This window comes from Lucilia cuprina, chromosome 5 (genome assembly GCF_022045245.1).
Source record: "Lucilia cuprina isolate Lc7/37 chromosome 5, ASM2204524v1, whole genome shotgun sequence".
Lineage (NCBI taxonomy): Eukaryota > Metazoa > Arthropoda > Insecta > Diptera > Calliphoridae > Lucilia > Lucilia cuprina.
The window spans coordinates 60,165,411-60,186,703 of NC_060953.1; the positions used below are offsets into that span (position 1 = coordinate 60,165,411).

Genomic DNA, 21,293 nt, shown 5'->3' on the forward strand with positions numbered 1-21,293 from the left:
TGCATTACCCTTTAATTTAATAAGATTAAATTTAAACAAGTTTTTCTATCTGTCTATCAGACTTGATGTACATACATTATTCAGCTTATTTTATATATTCAAGAGATGATGTCTTTATTAAAATATATACAAATATCTTTGTGTTTACACTAATACTTTTGTAGACACAAATAAACTTACCTTTATATTAACTTTTGTAAAGCTGTAGATATCCTTATAGCTATTATCCTTTTTAAGTTACAACTTTTTTTCTTATTATTTCATAACAAAAAAAGAGAGAAAGTTTGCTAATATTTGCATAAATTATGATGTTGATACAGTATTAGGTTGGGTTTGGCTGCTGATAATGAATGAAATTTCACACAGGGATATTTTAATAAATTATTAAATTTTTTAAATAAATAATTGTTGAACTATTGAATTATTTAATGTATTTTAGTATATTTCTTTAACATAAATTTGTAAATAATTTTAAACTTTACACACACATGTTATTTTTAATGATTTAATTGTAATATTATATAATTAATTTGTTTACGAATCACTTTTCACAAGAGCATTATATTTTTTTTTAAATAAATATATATTTATTTTTATTATTTTTTCTTGTATTTTTTCATAATATGTATTTACATACATATGTATGTATATCGCTTTCCGTAATGCGTACTTATTGTGTTGTGGTTGTAAATTATTTGTAATTAAATACTTCAGTTTCTTTACACTCAACGGATTTTGTTTTTTGTATATTTTTTTTGATCAGGATTTTTCACTGTAGCTTGAACAGATTTTTCTGGAATAAGCATTTAATATTAAATAATATTTAATTTTTATAGAAATTATTTGTTTAAAGTAGAAACAAAATATTCATCAAAAATATATATAAACATAATATATAATGTTTTTAATCAAAGTAGAAACGGTTAAGAAAAACCTATTTATTTAAAACGAAATAAAACAGTCAAGGATTTTCAGTATTAAAGCTGTAATCTATTCGATTGAATCTTATAGGGTAGGGACATTTGATTTATAAACTAAAATAAACAAAAATTTTTTTTTATGAAAAGGGAGTGGGAGGCTTATATTAAACATACATAACTATATCCTCAAAAAAAAATCCATTTAGTTCCATTTTCAAAATTTGTATCGAATTTTTCAGCCATTAAAGTATGAAGTAAAAATCGCTTCAGCATCACTTTCTAAGTCGATTTAGCTTTGTCCGTCCGTCCGACTATGTGTCTATGTGAATCTTGTACCTACGCTATAGGTCGCAATTTTCAAGCCTTTGAGCTCATAAATATGTAAAATGTTCTTATATCTCTCCAAAAATAGGCAAAACTTAGGTTTATATAAGTTGTAAAGATATTGATAGTTTTCGTAATGATCACCCTGGTAAAGATTTGACACCCTGATAAAAATTCAAAATTTTTACAATAATCACCTCAAAATTACGGAAATTTTGAGATCCTTTTTGAAAAGATTTAAGACATATTTTAACGTATTGTATTGATATTACAGGAATTCAGTAAGGAATTCAGGCTTTATTCAAAAAATATTTTGTAGTTATTTTTTCCTGTTCGATAAATTAAAACGCAACGATTGAGAGGTTTGTATTTCTACATGAGATTTTTAAAATCTCAGTTACATTTTAAAGTAATTTTAATAAAAACATTACCAAATTATTGTAATTGTTATGGATTCCAATTACTTGCAACGATAAATTCTAAAATTTCCAATAATAACTACTTGTAATCGATCACAGTTATGTTTCGAAGTTATTGTAATTAAAACATTGTCAATTACTTTAAAAATTTAAAAATTCCAAATTTCATGCAATTTTCCAATTACAGTTACTTGTAATGTGTTATTGGTGAACTTCGATTACAAATGCATGTAATGGAAAGACTTTAATTACAATCAAAAATAATTATTATTTGAAACAGCTTAATAATAAATAATTATAATTGGTTATTGCTCAATTACACATTACAAGTAATTGTATTGAACCATATAATGAATTACTTTGTGAAGTCATTGTCTATATTACATTAGAAATGTCACTTCATTAATTTTCAAGGTTACATGTTGATTTGGAAGAACATCGTAGCTCTATATAGTATATGGTATATATATAACGTAAAAGTCGTTAAAACACGCATTATAAAAATGACTAATATTGCCTATTTATGTACTCTGATTTTAATTTATTTAATGAAATTATTTATTTTTTTATGCATTTATAAATGAAGAATTTTGTTACTAAACATCAGCTGATTTGCAAATGCAGTTCATTCGATTCGTTTCTGAACACATCATACATATGAAATTTAAAATTACATTGCAACAGCATTTACAAGTATACTTTTGACAAAATTTTGAGTTTAATGTAAAAATTAAATTAATGTATTAAAATTTTTGTTCATTCGATTTATGATGAACATTTCCAAAATAATTCCTTGATAAAATATAGTAAACAAAACATATTATTCATTTGTATTTCTTTCTCAAATACATAAATCCTTTTTCAATATTTGTTTATTGAACACAATTTGCAATATTTATGTTAATAAATATTTCACTAAATAAACTTTTTTAAATAATTTTTTTATATTTTTTATATTTTATTTTTTTATAAATTTTTAAAAATTATTTTTTTTTTACAAAAATAAACAAAAATAAAGCAAATTTATTTTACTTTTAAGTGAAAAATTTCTTTTCATTCACAAAAAAAAAAAACTAAATAAAAACACATGCCGTTTGTAAAACATGAAAATGTTTTCCCTTTTTTTATTACCGTAAATTGACGTACGTTTAAGTCGATTGAATGGAATTTTACTACTGACCTTACTATAGAACACGTACATAGTCTTTTTGAGAGAAAACAAAAAAAATAAAATTAATGATTAAGTAACAAAAACAACTAAACATAAAAAGAGATAAAAACACATACTCTAAAAAAAATATATTTTGGGTGTAGCGCCAAAAACTATGCAATGAAATGTAAAAAAAGCTAAGTAAAAGATGCTGAGTATTAGAGCATCCTTACAGCAGCTTCTGAAAAGACAAATATACTAAATATAACAGTTAACAAGGACGAGAGTTTCATAGTATAAGAGTGAGTTACAGGTGTTATATTAGACATCGTTGTGTTTTTTTTAACTGTAGATATTGCTGTGTAAAAGCGCAGGTCTCTTATACAGTTGTAGTTGAATTAAACAATTTCTCATAGTTTTTCTATATTTTGTTGTTACTATAACTTAAAATTATTATTGGTTCACATGTTTATGTTAACATTGTTAAAGTTTAAATTTATCATAATTTTTTTTTCGTACATTTGTCCACTACTACATACATATGCATACTATAGCATGTTTACTAATAACATTGTTTTCAAATTTGTTTTTATCAGACCAAGGACGTTTGTTATTAAATATCATTACTGAATCGTTTTCTAAAGACTAATGAAACTCTTAATTAAATAAATAAAAGTTTAAAGTTGGAAAAGTTCTGCGCGTTAGTAGAATAATACATATATCATACTAGACTCTGACAAAAGTAGAGATATATTTGTTTTCTCATTTCGTTTGTTACACTATGAAATGTTGGTAGTAGACCCACAAAAGTATAGGTAAATTCTGGTTCCTAATTAAATTCTACGACGATCCAGACATGTCCGTCCAACTGTGTGTCCGTTTGTCTGTTGTAGATTTTGATGGATAACTAATGTCGATTATCTCGGTAATCTTGACATAAATGAATGTCAAATTGCTTTACGTGAACACCTGTCATGTTGGTCTATTTCACCGTGATCCTTATTAACGAAGCGGTAGTGATTCTTTGCGACTCACCACAACCCCATTTTGTATTAAACATGCTGGTGGCAATTTATGAATGTGGAATATCCGGTCCAGTATACACTCACTTTTCTCAAGTACTCTAGCTATGAAATGTTTTGCCATAGTTGCCCCGTTAGGGAATGACAGGTATCATGAGTCATGCTTAATCTAACTCAGGATCCATCCCGTCATTCAGATACAAGATCCGATGGTCTCACACCAACATATACCCAATATATGCATTCCAACAGAAATTTATCCAAAAAATGTATATCCCACTGTGTATCAATATTTTAATGTATTTGGTTTTAAACAACAGCCACTAAGTGTATACCGAATGATCCTTAACCAACTAATCAGACGGGACGAAGTCCTGGAGGCAACTGCCCACCCGTAGTCCCAGATTATGAGGTGCTCTAGTTCGACCCCATGTCAAATCATTCCAAGGAAAGACCGAGGACACATTTGACATTAACTGTTTATAGTCCCGGCAGACTAGACATACTTGGTCATTCATCAAAGAAACACGCTCCGGTGTTTGGGGAATAATCTTAACAGTAATATTTTATAAATAAAACTATAAAAATATTAAAATTAACACTTTTAAGTGTAGAAAGTGCAGAAGTGCAAATTACTAATGTATGCCAATTAATAATTATAAATTTTTATTCGCTTTCTCTCTTTTCAGAACTTTGCTTTTATTACTATTGCTGTTGGCACAGAAATGATAAATCTAAACTCGAGAGAAATGGATGTTGGTGGTTGGAAAACTTGTTTGTGTTCAACCAGAAAAAAACTTATTGTTTAAACGTAGTTAGTTATCCAAGGTAATGAAAACTTTATGGTAAACTTTTAACAACTTTACAAAAAGCTGAAAAAATATTTGTTTGCAATTATAGTAATTTTACAATCCAAAGTTAAACTTTATAACGAACAAACGTAAAAGTGCTAGATATGATTTCAAATTAATAATAGTATTTTCGAACATATTCAATCGGATGTACCCATTATTTAGAATACATAAATAGACAAAAAAATGTTTTAAAAGGATAAACTTTTCTACAGTTCTTATATTTAATTCAGTGAGAAATTTTAAAACAATTATCAATATCATTAACAGTAAAACATTTTTGGAATTGCTTATCTATCAAACCATATTGTTGTACAGAAAAAAACAAGATTCGAATAATAATGTTTTTTTAAAGTTTTTTTTTACAAAAAAAAAGACATTTCAATGACTTCCTTTTATCCAACATTCGCTTCAGTTTATTTTAAACATAAAAAGAATTCTATTCAACTCTTTTCGATTGTTGATTTACGTCTAATCCACTTTTATACATCAAACAGTTTGGCCCAATTTTTCAGTTTTCTATTAGTGTCATTTTTAAACATTTTTGTCAGCAATAAGCTGTCGATTTTTTGCTCTTATCGTTTTTAATTTCTTTTGCTCTTTTCGCTATTTTTGTATTTTCATAGCATGGTATATTTTTGTTTAGGTAGTAATTGTTCCCAGCAAAGACTCGTGAATAATTTGTACTTAAACAACCATTTACTTTGGGGATGAATACTATATACCGCCTACATTACTTTGTACTACAGTTATAATGACTTATATGTAATAAGATCTCTAGCTAAGTAATTTTTTTTTCTTTTTTTTTGTTTATTTGAAAATTTTATTTGACGCATAATAAATAGTTGATTTATTATGCAGTGAAGTTGTGAGTACTATTATATCCAGATTCGTATTCCGTCTCCTTCTCCTTCCTATTTGTGAGTACTTATATAAGTACTTATTTGTATGCGAGCTTATCAAATACTGGATCTTCAATGTCTTTGCCATTTTAAAATAATGTATTAAAATATTAATGAATAAGTAATAAAAAGTAGTTTTTCAAATAATTCCTTTCAGTGAAAGTTTTCATTGGGATGCTGTATTTCCTGCAGTTTAAAATCAATTGGTTTTTGTTTGCCGCATTCCACCCATTCTATTTATATGTTGTTTAATACATGATGGAGATGAAAATGTTTCGTGTCAAGTCTACTTCAACTAAATAAACCTAATGCCAATTTTAGTTTTTGTTGCATCTTAGTTGACTAAGGTTCTCTTGTTATTTAATATTTAAGATTTCATACCTTTCTATCCCAAGAAAGAGTTTTTCATGGGATTATCCCATCGACGGAAAAAACCGAAGAAAAGAAATTGTATTCGTGGAATCATTTTCCATAAGCTCAATGGAAGTTAGTTCCAAAAGACATCTACATATGTCTAGAACTGACAACGTATGATCTAAAATTTCTAATTTTTTATTTTAACATTTACATTCGGCTGTGCATATACATATACCATATACCTTGTATTGTGATATATTATTCAAAATTTAAAAAGTACCTTTTGTAAAACGAAAAAGTACCAAAGAGCTCCATTTTTTAGGTTTTAATTTACTGCGAGCCCTTTATGCTTAATTTAAGATTTCTAAGTTCAATATTATTCAAAATTCAAATGCAACTTTTGAAGAACAAAAAAGTACCAAAAATACCCATTTTATAGGTTCTCATCTACTCCCGACATTTCATGTTGCTTGACAATTACAATATACAGCTTCCTTGGTAATATGTTGAGTATGTGCCAAATTTCACGACCTGTAGCATGCGCACAAGGTTTACATGAACACACATACAGACATTCATGGACACAAAGATAGACACACAGATTGACGTACGGATATGCGGACATAGCTACATCGACTCGAAAGGTGGTACTGTGTCGATTTGTATACTTAAAGGTGAGTGTAGGACCAATATGTTTGGGTTCTACAATCATCAGCGCAAACGCATAATGGATCACGAAAATATATGTGGTCTTCAGAAAACTGATTTTACAAACATACAGATGGACAAACAAACATACAGATAAGGGCTCGCTATATTCATACGTATTTTTTTTAATGTCGGAATTGTAAATAAAAATAATACACAAATAACAATTTTACATCTTAAGAAAGTGAATGTAACATTCACTAGCTTGATCTAGTAAATTCTTTTCACCTGGTTATATACTTTTTTAAACCCTCATCACTATGATGAATGTTTACACAAATAGTATTAAAATAAAACAGACAAAGTTATATATTTCTATCCCCAACATTCCAATAATTTATAACATTTTTTGTCGTATAGGAAAAACCTATTTTTGACATTTATTAGCAATGTTAGCAACATATTTTTTTCCATTAAAGAAAATATTTGTTATCGCTTAACCAACAGCTGAAGTATCACTTTGTAACACAAACATTATCATTCTTGTCATTAAATTTATTATTAAAGTAATGTTAATGTTTTTTTTCTTCTGAACAACTCGTGCCCCTTGACCTTTAAGTTTATATTTTTAAAAGGATATTTGGCTTTGGAAAAAGGAAACAAATACGTTTTTTTTATTTGTACCTTTTATTGATTTCGACAACATTAAAGTACTTAGTTATATGTGAAGATACATTTATCGAAAAGAAAACTTTATTTGTTAGATATGTATATAAGTATGTGTATTAGGAAGCACCCATTATGATGAAAATAGGTTTTTGTTTTCTGGAATGTTTTTATTAAGTCCTGAGCATTTCAGATGTCTTTTCACAATGATCTCCTTAAATTTTTTGTTGCCGCTATATATAGTTTTATAAGAAAACTTGTCAGCTTTTTTATTAACAAAAAAATGCAAAAAATATTTTCCAAATTTTATATTGAAATAATTTAGTGTCGACACTTTTATAATACACTGTATATTTTGTTAAATGTTCTTAGATACATAAATATATCTTTATATAAGTGCAGATTTTACATGTACATACCAAGCAAAAACTTTCGAAACCACGTAAGGACTTAAAATGCTAAAATTTTCATAATAGGAATTAAGTCGTTATTTAAACAAGGAGACATGTACTTATTAGAAACGCTTACCAGTAATTAGAAAAATTAGTCGTTGTAAATCGTATGAAAAACCATATACGAATTCTATAGCTTTGTAGGCAAAAGGGCTAATGAATTAGAAAATATATTCGTATATAACACATTATTAGTAAGACCTTATAAGACTACTTCTATGTAATTCACACGATATATAGTAGCAATGTAAAAGTATTTTGTTAGATAGCTAATGAAAAGTCAGTTTTTACCGGGAAAATGTATATTAAGAAAAGTTCCTCTACAAATCTATATCAAATATACATAAGCATTTAGATAAGTATCTTAGAAAAGAAATATGTTTGTCTCATACACAACTTGTGGTCTTAAAAGATATATTCTATTAAAAAGAAGTAAGATTTCTATATTTGGTTATGCCGAATTCTATATACTCTTTAATATGACGTGTTAAAAGAATCAAAAAATAACAGTTTTAATACGAAAACGTACCAAAAGGTCCCTTTCTTATAAATTTTCATTCAATGTTTCTAGATAAGATCTAACTTACTCCAAACATGTTTATTTGACTGACTGACGGACAAACAGACAGACAAACAGACAGACAAACAGACAGAAAGATAGATAGACATACATACAGACAGACAGACAGATAGACAGACAGATAGACAGACAGAGGGACAGACAGACAGACAGAGAGACAGACAGACAGAGAGACGGACAAACAGACAGACAGAAAGATAGATAGACATACAGACGGACAGACAGACAGACAGAGAGACGGTCAAACAGACAGACAGATAGATATACAGGCAGCAGGCAGACAGACACAGCAACATAGCTTTATAGACTAACTATAAAGGCTCATAATGTATATACCATATAAGGTCTGAACATTATATTATAGAAATTACGAACGGAATGACAAACATATATTTACTCTTCTTACAAAGATGAAGGGTATAAAAGAACTGTTTTTGTATGAAAGCAAATAAATCAAGTTTAAGTAAATATTTTTAGCAACTTGGTTGTTGAACTTTTCTTTCATAATTTTTTTTTTCAGTAATTTGATATAAATACCGCAACTCTATCCTTAAGATACACAATTGGTTTTTTTTCTCATCTTTACATTTTTGTTGTATACTTCTGTTGTATTGGTTTACTTTTCTATTTTTGTCTATTTTGTTAATTGTGTAACTCATGTTGAAATGTGTTTGTTAGTCATCATTATGATAGATGATAGATTTCCTTTTTGGTAATAAGGCTGTCAGAGTAGTAAAATTTTACTCATTTCCTTTCCATTTTTTTTTTGCAAATATTTTTGCTTTAAATGTATTTTTAAAAAAGTTAAGATTACATAATTAATTAATATGTTTCCGTGATAAGTCATTTATTAAATTTTATTAAGAAAAATCAAGAAAAGATCTAAAACCAAAATGGTTATTTACATACCCAAAACCTAAATACATAAAAATGCTAACTGGGAAAAGTAAACCTTTTTGATTTTTAGTTAATATAGATATGGCATTTTCTAATAAAGAAATTATAAAGAACAATCACTTTTGAACCTTTTAATAATGATTAATTATAGTATTTTAAAAGCTTAACACTAAAAAATTAATTAATTTAAATCTTTTAATGAAAGCTTTTTGTGATTTATAATAATTTATGAAGGGTTTATCAAACAAATTTTACATACCCAAAAACCTTTTCCTGAATTATTATGAATAAGGCATTTTATTAGAAACAATTGTTTAGTAAGCTAATAATGATTATTAGCACATTTTATATTTTTTCCAAAATATTCAAAAAAGATATCCTTAAAAGTAATAATTCATGAAAAACTTTTTTTTAATAATTTTCACTAATCTTACTGTTATTTGGTGTACTGATTCCGAATATGAAAATAAAAAAGTCGTAACACCCAATTTCAAATTTTCCATATTTTCATCTTATAGTCCTTCTTTACAAATGTAAATTTCTGTAATTTTTCATATGTGGCAAACAGTGACTGTCTCTGCTAAGGCTTAGCAGTAGAAAATGTTTTTTTGAGAATTTTTAAAATTTAATATATATTTTTGAATCTTAACAACAAATAATTAAAATTTATATTCAATTTTCGTTTCAATATAAAACACGAAAATCCGTCAATAAATGGAAATGTTATTACAAATTCCCGCGGTCATTTAGTGTCACAAAACACTTAATATTTAAAATGTTCATAATATATAAAAAAAATATTCAATGCCATTTTGCAAGAATATGTTTGGTGATAGAAAAAACGGATGCCGGCTAAAAACAGCAGATTCCATATTTTTTTTAGAAATATAGCTTTTGTATACATAAATGATGCTATAATTTTTTTACGATCTGCTTATAACTACTCTATATAGAAAACTTCTAGAAGGCATGTCTGAAAGAATTGTTGTAGAATTTGATTTTTAGTGTATAAGGAATCTTCAGAAATTTTACTTAAACATATCTACATACAAACGGACATACATACATAATACATTCGATCAACCTTGGTATTTATATTATTTTTTAGTTAACTTGCCATTACTTAATATAGCCATAAAGTATTTATTACAGTTTATATTGTACATATAGCAATTTACTTCAATTCTATCTTACCCTGTAAAACTCAAGACAATGTTTAAATCCTTGAGCAATCAATCCATCATTTCATGTGTTAGCATGTGTATAACTAGCTTAAGATGTGAACTAGAGAATCATAATGTAACTAACCACTTCTTGTAAAAATTTTCTTGTAGTTGTTTTACAATTTCTACTATTTTTTTGATACTTCTCTGTATTACTCGTGCTGGTAATGTCTATTGATGGGTTTATTTACTTTAGCTTTTCAAGTATTATCGTTATAGTTAGTTGTTGTTCTAAAGTTACTTCCTGTAGTTGATAAATAGATGAAAGCGGAAATGCTTAAAGATTATAGAATGTTTTTTCTAAGTAGTTGAATGAGTTCTAAATTTTTACAAGATAACAATTTTTATTTTATCAGCTATAGAAAATGTGTTGATATGTAACGAAGTCATCCAATATAAAATGTGTTCATCTGATCAATTGTATGCAAGAAATCACTTTTGACATTGTCTTTAGGACATAATTTCCAAATGGGTACTCTATTCCCTTGCTATTTTCTATAGCTGACTAGAATGAACAGTTTAAATGAGATGTCTCAATGACTTGACATCAGAGGTCGACATGTCCATAGTTTTTTTAACAGAATTAGGTAAAAATTTTTAAAGGAGACCTTAGTACACATAGCGAACATGTCATTTAGTTGCCCTCACTACTAAACGGATGCTTACCTTTTGCTGCATATTTATAAATGCATAGACATTTAATCGTCTTAATTTCCAACTGGAAAGTTAAGAATAATATTATTACTGTATGTGTACTTGAATGTAAAACGTTTTGAAGTCAATGGATGTTTTATAAAAAATAATGAAAATTTTCTGATGGAGTTATAGTTTTAAAATTTTATAGTTGTGGGTCTATATCGAACATAAACCCTATACAAAATATAACCCAAATAATTTACAAACAACTTTTAAATGATGACATTTTATACTCCCAGTTATCAACTTAAAAAGGTGTTTATTTAAGATTTGAAGCAAAGAAACGATATGAAATTTTCATATCATGTGAAATTTTTGGGTGGTACTTTCAATGGAATATCATTAATTTTATTGCTAGTTCACAAAATTTTTAACATTTTATAATTTTTCAGATTGGTAAAAGAGCGCGTCTTTTACCGCGCTCTTTTACCAATGCCTTAGGTGGGAATCGAATGCACAATTTCCGATCTATCAGCCTAGAACACTAACCTACTAGAGGAAACTTTTCAATTATTTTCATTAGCAATACTTTGTAAAAATAAAAAAATAAAAATAATATTCTTTGTAAATTCGCATAAATATTTGATATAAAAAATTCATCTTCAAGAAAATTTAATAAGTAAAATCAGAAATAAATTTACGTTGTATTAAACATTGAACTGTTCAGTGCACTACATTCCAAAAATATAAAGACGTTGGGCAACAAATTTTTCACCTGCCCCTGTGTGCATTGTTTTTAAGAGTTTTAAATATTTTTATATTTTTATGAATGTTAAAACACTTGCAACACTTTTTAATTGAAAATATATAAAGCGCATGTCCTTATTTCAATAGAAAAGACATGAATATTTATATATTTTTTTAATTTAATGTTGACAGTAACCGCGTATTTGTGCGTGTTTTACGGTTCTTTTAAATGACCTTCACCACTAATCTCCCACTTCATTCGAAGACAAGGACACAGAAATGCAGTAAATAACAAAAGATTTGTTATATATAAAATTTAAAAAATTTAAGAAATTTTAAAAATATTTGGAAATTGTACAAAAAAGCTTAATATTTGTTTGTACTGATGTTTGTAACGCATAAAAATTATTGATCCTAAAGTATAGCGATCGACTCAAAATCACTTTCTGAGTCGATTAACAAATGTTCGTCCGTCCAGTTGACTGGCTGTCCAAGTGCACAAAGTACAGGCTGCAATTTTCAATAAATTTTGATAGCATTTGGATCAAACTAGTTTTTTGTCACAGGCACTGTACTTATTGAAAATAGTTGAAATAGATCGATTATTTCACTTAGCCCACATACAAGCGGAACTCCCGATTTATTTTTTTTTTGCCATAATTACGTTAAATATATCTGTACTACGTTATATATACTAATAATGATAGGCAATGTCCAACTATACTTTCCTACTTCCTAAATGTTAAAATTTTTACTATTCCCTTATTTTCCACAAAATATTTATATTAAAGTCATGTGGATGGATGCAATTGTGTGTTGTAGTGTTTTTGGTATGTTGCTTTTTGTCGAACATTTATTTTAATTCTTTGAACTTTGAAACACTAACTATAGCTGTAACAGAAAATTGCAAACTTTTTACTGAAAATGTCGTTTAAAATTAAAATAAAAAGCCAACAAAAATAAAATACAAAAACAACGACTATAAAAAATTAAAACTTTATTTTCAGAAACACAACGACTATTGTTTGATTTCCAACTTTTTTGGAAAGAAATAAAAACCTTTGGCAGTTTTTGTATAAAAAGAAAGCAATGTTTTCTCTTAATAGTTATTTTGTATGTGTCACTAAGGTTTTCATGAAAAATGTAACCATCACTTAAGGTGTCTTTTGTCAAACATGAGTGTGTGAAAAATTATTACAAATATAAAAAGCGAATATATTGTTTTTATCAGTACATTTTTGTAGATTTATTAAAAAAAATGTTTCGTAGAATGAAATGCAGTGTGTGTTCATGTTAACCTTGTGTGTACTCTACACATAAGGTTAAATAATTTAGCACATACTTTTTTAGTTTATGTCTATTAGAAATGGCTCTAACCATACCATCCTAAATAGGGCTTTTGAGCTCAAAATTATTTAAAAAAATTGAAAAAAATTAGTTTAATAAAAGTGTAAAAGAAAAATAAAAAACATTCCCATATTTTTAATATACTTACTGGTGCAGGGTATCATATATTCGGTCATATATTATTGTATATATTTAAAACTTATGCGTAAAAACATTTATTTTTGAATTTTTTATTAAATATATTTTGAGGACATGCGATACAAAATGAATGAAAAATTTACTAATAACCGCCTACACAAATACATACGTATGTCAAACATATCTCTGACAAATACATTTACCACATCTATAAAAAAACATAGAAACATAAATGTATCACCAACGAATGTATGTATTTGTAATTTCAATTACATATGTTAAGTATGATTAAATGAAAATCTATTCGAAAGTGAAAAATTATACAAAAAGCATTTTGTTGTTTAACAAACAATCTAACATAAGCAAATATTTAATAATTTGTATACAGTTTTTTTCACAACAAACATGACTCTTCGGTTGATTGTTTCAAAGACAGATTTAGACCTTTAAATAAAATATTATGTAATAGGAAGGAAGAAAAATAGGCAGAATGTAACTGAAATGATAAAATCTGTAAGGGATATAATAAAAAACCATAGGGAATTTCCATAACAAATAACGATTAAGGATCAAGTTTCTTTGACATAATGGAAATATGTGAAAGAAAAGACCAACTCGTATACATGAATATTGAATAAATTTAAATAAACAATAAGAAATCGCCCACGTTTATGAGAATATGTATTTAGAATATAATATGACTTAAGTAGAGTACGAGAAGTTTATTTTAAATTGAATATTTATCAAGAGGGAAAGCAAAAAAATATAATAATAACGAATACACAGCATGTGATAGAAAATGATAACGATAACATTAAATTCAAACCATTTATAGGTATTAATGTGTAGGTGTAAGTGATTGTTTGGAATCACAGTACAACACAAATACCACTGTGTGGTCAAAATAGACAAATAAGACCTGTTTCTCCCAGTACAACACAGATACCACTATGTGGTAAAAAAACAAATAACACCAGTTTCTCCCAGTTTTGCCCTTAGTCATGCTGTTTTTAAGTAGTCCCCCAAAGATTTAGGTTTTTTGCAAAAAATTAATAATTCTTACAGGTTCATATCTTGACAACCGTTCTGAGGCAAAATTGTTGTTATTGTAATTATGAACAATATTATATCAAAAACATTAAGACTTTAAGATCAAAATCGCAAAACGCACTTTAAAAAATTAGATTTTTACTTTCCTGCGTATACTTAATATTTGTAATATCAACAAATCAGTACAACGTATACGTACAGGTGTTGTTAATAAAAGCAATATAATATCACAATGTAAAACTTTCCACTTGAAAGTTTTTTTATATTCTTTTCTATGATAAGGTCAACTGATTTGCCTCAAGGAGTTAATCAAAATTAAGAACGATTTGTAAGATTTAAACATGAAAAAATTATTTTTTTTTCTAAAATGAAACCGAAATCCCAAATCTTTGGGGAAAAAGGGAATGACCTATTACTTCTGTATATGGTACATACAGTGAACGTAAAAAAACACAAGGTTTTTTAAAATTTTAGATTTTAAGAATATTCAACAGAAATATTATACCTTATGGTAAGCAAAAAAGCAAATGTTAGAAAATTCTATAGTAGAAAAATCGCTAAACTTTTTTCCTTTTGAAAACATTAATATTTTTTACACAAATAATAAAACCTTCTTCACTATTCAACACATAATTTTTTGTTTTTGGTTAAATATTCTTTATTGTGAGAGTATGTGTTTACATATATTTATTTAAAAGTGTCGCTGTCTGTGAGTTTTTTTATGTAGAAAACAATTCCCATAAATAGGACTTTATATACATATAAATTGTATGCGTATTTCCCTTTCAATTTTTCATCTCCTCTTAGATATCTTATATTTTTTTTGAACAAAAAAATATCTTTTTGGCATGACTTAAGGCAACATAAGAACTCCATGAAAAATATTGTTTACATTATTCTAAAGCAGCTTAGTTGGTGCAATAATGAATAAAATGAAATGAACTGAAGGAGACAAAAATGTGTTAGAAATACATGTTTTATTAAAAACTGAAATTGAAAAGAAAAAAAAAACGAATGTTAATAGCTTTGTGGGATTTTAATATTTTTAAGTGGTTTTGTAGAAATTCTCTAATATTTAAGATATTATTTAAAATGATCATTTATCAAGTGAATTTATGATTGTACGAAAACGTTTTTTTAGGTAGAAAATTAATTTGAAATGTCTTAAGGATGAACGCTATTAAAAATGATTAAATACAAGCGTACCCTATGACAAGGGCTATTGAGCCTATAATTGTGAATTGAATGTTTTAGTATATTTGCAAAAATCGGTACAACAAGTTTGTACAGGTCATAATAATTGGCCAGTTTAAAGTTTAGTATTTTTTTTAATATTTTTAATTAGAAGGTACTTACGTTAAGTCACTTTTAATATATTTATATTTAAGTAAATCAATTCCAAAATATTTTAAATACAGTTTTTTATTCAAAACTAAATTTCAACTATTATTTATAATTCTAACGTGATGTATTTATTTACAGTATAGTTTAACCATTTGCATCAATATTACATCAAAGTTGGAATCCTCCGTTTAGCCATATAAAGTCAACAACAAAATTCCTGAAACACTGGAGTTTGCCACAATTAACAAGCAATTCTATTATTATCAAAAAATTTATAGGTTCCTGCAAAGAAAAAAATATATGTGAATGTATTTCTAACTTGTTCAAATTTTCATTGCATTTAGGTTTACCAAGCTGTTAAAGTACTGTCAGCAAATTCTTTTAGTTCTCTTTTCAATTTAGCAAGTTTGTAATTATTAAGCTTTAATTTTCAACAGATTTATACCAATCTATTATGAAGTTCAGTATAACCGAAATGTAACCCTAACTTGAGTTAATAAAATTCACGGAATTCGAGAAAAAAAATAATTAAAATTTATTTTCGGGATAAACTAGTATTAAAATAAAAACAAAAAAGAAGATAAAAATTTGAAAATTTATTAAAAAAACTATAGTTTTTTAATTAGTGCTAATGGAATGACATCAGATTCTTGAAAACTAACTCCTAGTTGACTCTGATTTGTTTTACGTCACGAATAAACTGTTTGTAATTGAAAGAAAAGACTGTCATCGCATTAAGGTTCCTTTTGTAACCGAAGTGCTTTAAGTGAACACTTATCTTACGGTGGTATTATTTCAACGACAGCGTGAGCTAATTAGATGACTCACCACAGCCTCTTTAATCTCCGATCATTGCTGCATCTTTGCTTAACTACCTACAAGTAAAAACATCACTTACGTTTACAACCACATAGATGGGATGGCTTCTATTGTCAGAGATATAATTTGTAAACCGAAAAACGAATCCATGAAATAAGAAAATTACTCCTTCCTACTCATAGAGAACAATCTAATAGTAGGTAAGGTTTAAACAGAGTAAACTCTAGATATATCCGGACGATAAATGAAAGTTCAGTGGTATAACTTGTATAAGATACCTTACATCCATAACCATTCAACCCATCACACTTATCATTCATCTGACACAATCACTCTAGTTAAAGAGAAGTTTGGGGCCTGCATACACCCCGTATTTTGTACACTTTATATTTACTCATGTTCAACGCTTACTCCTGCAATTACTCCTCTGTGGGATATTTCTTGTTTCGGCAACAGTACCGAACTTATCCCAAATTAAAGACTTTACAATGCATCAGTCTTTTGACCAGAGGAGATAGTCGACATGTTATCTAAATAGTAAACAGTTCCAATACAAACATAAGCAAACATTTACCAATGGTGTCTCTTGATTCCTTTGACATGCACACATGGTTAGCTAGGCCGATTTGCTGGTATGTGTATGTTTTGCCACCAAAATAATAAGTATATAAATGTGCTTTTATGAAAAATTTTTGTTGAAAAAGGACATGATAAAAACAGCTCACTTGATGGTAATGAAATTCCTCATCGGAAATTCAGGTTAATTTAATTCAACCACAGACATTTAACCAAAAAACTACTCACTCATAGAAAGCAACTTACCTTGTAGCATAGTAGTAAAAATACATACAATAGTTTATTAAAGCCACTATGAAACATACATTTTTAACGGTTTAAGTTGGAGTATATACCCAGCAGTTCGACGGGACAGTCCCGAACTGACCATTTAACCTACCACTTGTGGTGGCCCTTAGCCACCTGACAACACAGGTGACCAAACATTTTAACATGGGCTTGTCCTACTAGGTAGTCAATCGTCATTCTACACCCTACAAAGAGACAGTAAAGAGACGATTGCCTCCGCTCTCGCTTACAAAGGGGATACTAAAGTGACGACTGTCTTCATTCTCGTTTACAAAGAGTTTATTTGTGACGAAAGACCAAAAACATACGAATTGGAGTCAGCCAAGTTGTAATATATTAATTGAACTAATCACCCAAAACATACGGATTACGATCATCCAGGAGGTTAACTATTAGTGGAAAATACTGTCTTTTTCGTATGCATTGACTCTTTGTCGAACTGCTGGGTATATATGATTGTTTGAGAGTAGTTGTGTGATTTTGTCTACAGGACATTATTCAAAGTGTGTATTTAAATATTTAAGTCTTCTGGGATACTATTGTGTTACTCTTTTTTTAACTAGGAGTCCATGTTACTGGCGATTTCTACACTTGTTGTTTGCAGTTGGTAAAAGTTGTAGCTGTGGTTTTTTCCCTGATAGTGGGTTTGCATAATTAATAGAGGGATAATTGAAATATTGTGTATTTCTTGTATATTTCTAAGCGATTGTTTGACATCATAAATTGTATGTGTTGGTCTGTTTTTGAATACTTCAGTTGCTATTTAGTTGGAATAGCTGTGAGTATTTTCAAATCCCTATTTTTTGGGTTTTCATAATTTTTAAACTTTTGTAGTTAAAAGGTTGTAATTTTTGTCATGGCGTTAGCCAGGTTATTAGATTTGTAAAAAAAATGAGGTTTTGCCAAAACATACATGATAAGAAATAGGAAAATAAAGAAATCAATAAACTGAAAGAGATAGAAATATTATTAGTGGCATATAATTTCTACTTCAGGGAATATTGTTTGATTAGTTTTGCGTCTTTAGCTGATAGCTGCAGAAAACATTTTTATATGGAGTGTTTTTTAGATTTCTAAGTTGACTGCAGTTATATCTTTTTGGCTAAATTTTTTGTCGACTTTATTTAGTATTTTTTTTTCTCCACTAACAAGCCTTTAATACAGAACAACATTATGGTTGAAGGATCTTAAAAATAAATAAAACTCGACGTGTTTAGTTTAAAAATTTTATTTAAACTTCAGTGGCTCTTAATATCCATTGGCTTGGTTTCTTTAGTATTTTCTATTTGATATTATATTTTATTTACACAAAAAGTAATTTTATTTTAAATCTCTAGCTTTTTAATATTAGTTCTTCTTTTTATAGTGTTTTGTCTTTTACTATACACATTTTTTTGGCTTTGTTCATTTTGTTGTACTCAGGCGAAAACTATTAAATCTTATTTATGAAAATTTATGTAATTTTTTCTGCTTTCTCTTTCTTTTGAAATTTATATTAACTTTTCAGGAACATTTGAGTCTGTAAATAGAAGAAATAGAAAAAAAGTATAAGGAATTATGTAAATTATATTCAATTATAGGTATAAATGTGAATTTTGGGTAAAAATTCAAGCAATATAGAATATAATAAATACTTATTGCAAATATTTGAGCTTTTTTATTTCTGATCATTGCTGCCACGTTTCGTAACTTCCGAGATGCAAAAACATTACTTCCTCTTAAAACCACGCAGATAAGATGAAATCTGTAGAGATAGATGTAATCGGCAGAAAAAAAAATACCAATCTATATAATAATCCAAAGACAAGATATTAATCTGCGATATGTCTGTGTTCATTTATTGGATAATAAATCGATTTATTAGCAGATATTTTATTTAGGTCATTACCTTTTAAATGATTTTTTCCTAGTAAAATAAAATGATATTATACTGGTAACAACTATTTAAAATGAAAGGGGTAAATGAATATAGAATTGGAAAATGTATAAAAAAATCTATGAACTTATTCCTTAATATAATAAGATTTACTATTTTTGCAAACTATTTTAGTATTCTATTGCAACATTTTTTCTTTGTATAGATTTTTATTTTGTATGAAAAATCTATATAGTTTTGTTCTTTTGTTATTTTCTAACAATTGCTTGTTGTTGACATAATATAGTTTTGTTATATGATGTGAGTTTTCTGTACAGATTTGATTTGAACTATAATATTATTATAAAGCTTTTAAAGACTATTGAGTTGTTTATGATGACATACATACAATATGATTAGTGATGACGATACTAATATCAAATAAGTTTCATTTGATTATCATAAATATCAGATTTATGATAGATTGGCATCGATAGACAAATTTAAAATTTAAAAGGAATATGACTTAATTTATACTTAACATATTTTCTCTTCTTACGTATGAGTAACAAAAATATATATTACGTATGAATTGTTTCATTTCTATCCATAAACTATTTAAAATGAATTAAATTATTATTAAAATGTTAAAATTTTAAAACTTAAGCCACAAAAACAAAAACAGTAATAAGTGTTAATATTTACTTTTATTTTATATGTAATTTATCCTAATTTCCGCTGTTTACTTTCAATGTAAATTGACATAATAAATTTAAATTTTTACATTAATTCCAGTACTTGTGCCTACGAGAAAGTCCTGCTACTTATGTTGTTGCCTTTACACTGATATTGCTCATAGTTATATAAGTTGTGTAAATAATGTGTTTTTTCCAGGTCCCTTTCCGTGTTCTCAACAACCATTAATAATAACACCAACAATAAGAACAAAAGTAAACAAACTAATATTAGCAGTTTTAGAAATTTCCCTACTCATTTTATTTAATCCTTAGAAAGTGTTTATAGTAAAGAAAAAGAAAAACTTTATAAAAAACAAACTCAAAATGAAAACAAGTTTTTATGTTACTTTTAAGGAAATATTACACGAATGTATTAAAAAAGGACCTAAATTGGCACGTTTTTACTTTTTTGAATGGATTTTTCTATACAACACAATGACATTAAAGGAGCAGTACATATATAAAAGGTATGTTAGTTCGTTGTACTCAAAATCGTTTTCTAAACAAATAAATTCAAACATGATACTGAAATAGTTAAATTTTTCGATTTTATTTATTTAAAAATTTTAGAATGGAAGATAAATGTTTTACAATATTCCAAATGGAGGGAAAGAGACTACGTTTTTATAATAAAAGCCTTTTAAAGTTTTTTATTCAATTATTTTTAATATTATTGAAAAACATTCAAAAGTATCTACAAGTCCGGCAAAGCCGAGATACTCAGTTAGAAGTGTATAAGATGTGTATGTCAATATTTTCAAAAAATAAACCATTTAAGTTCTTTATTACGTTAATTACGTTTACAACTCGTTGACTGGGGCAAGGCTATATACACATGGGCCTATCCTTATAACATTTGATAGAGCCATTTAAGTCTATATCAAAGAATAATGAAACTAAACAAACTATAAGGTTAATCGGATGAGAGCGAGACAAGAGATCTTCTCAAAATGAGAAAGTCTGAGGTTGGTATGATTGTACGTATTCTGAGTAAAGACATATGACTACGTCTATACAAAATTGGACGTGCGGATTCAGACGAATGCAAAGCATGTTTAGAGGAAAGTGAAACTCTGGATGTTATTCCCGAAATAACGTTCCTCAGCAACACTGATTGGAGTTTTTTTTTTCACGAAAATGAGCGCAAAACCGGTCCGATGTTGTGCTAGTTGTATTTCTTCGGATTTACTGTAGAATACAATCTCCTATCATGAAAATAATTTAACAATTTAAACTTATTTCTGTAATTTTTTTTTATACATTTATACTCTTCAATTTTTTCCCAACAAAAGCTTCCGCTAAATATTTTCCTCAAATGGGGTCAAATTTTAAATTTAATTATTCT

The 21,293-nt window shown here is 27.4% G+C and overlaps 1 long non-coding RNA gene across 1 annotated transcript; it reads right to left on the reverse strand.

Moving 5' to 3' along the window:
- Nucleotides 1–659: 659 nt before the first annotated feature.
- Nucleotides 660–2,836, reverse strand: LOC124420450. The gene is made up of 2 exons (XR_006941216.1): nucleotides 2,795–2,836; nucleotides 660–793 (listed from the first exon to the last, which is right to left on the reverse strand). It is a non-coding gene; the product is annotated as an uncharacterized LOC124420450 (long non-coding RNA).
- Between the last annotated feature and the right edge of the window lie 18,457 nt (nucleotides 2,837–21,293).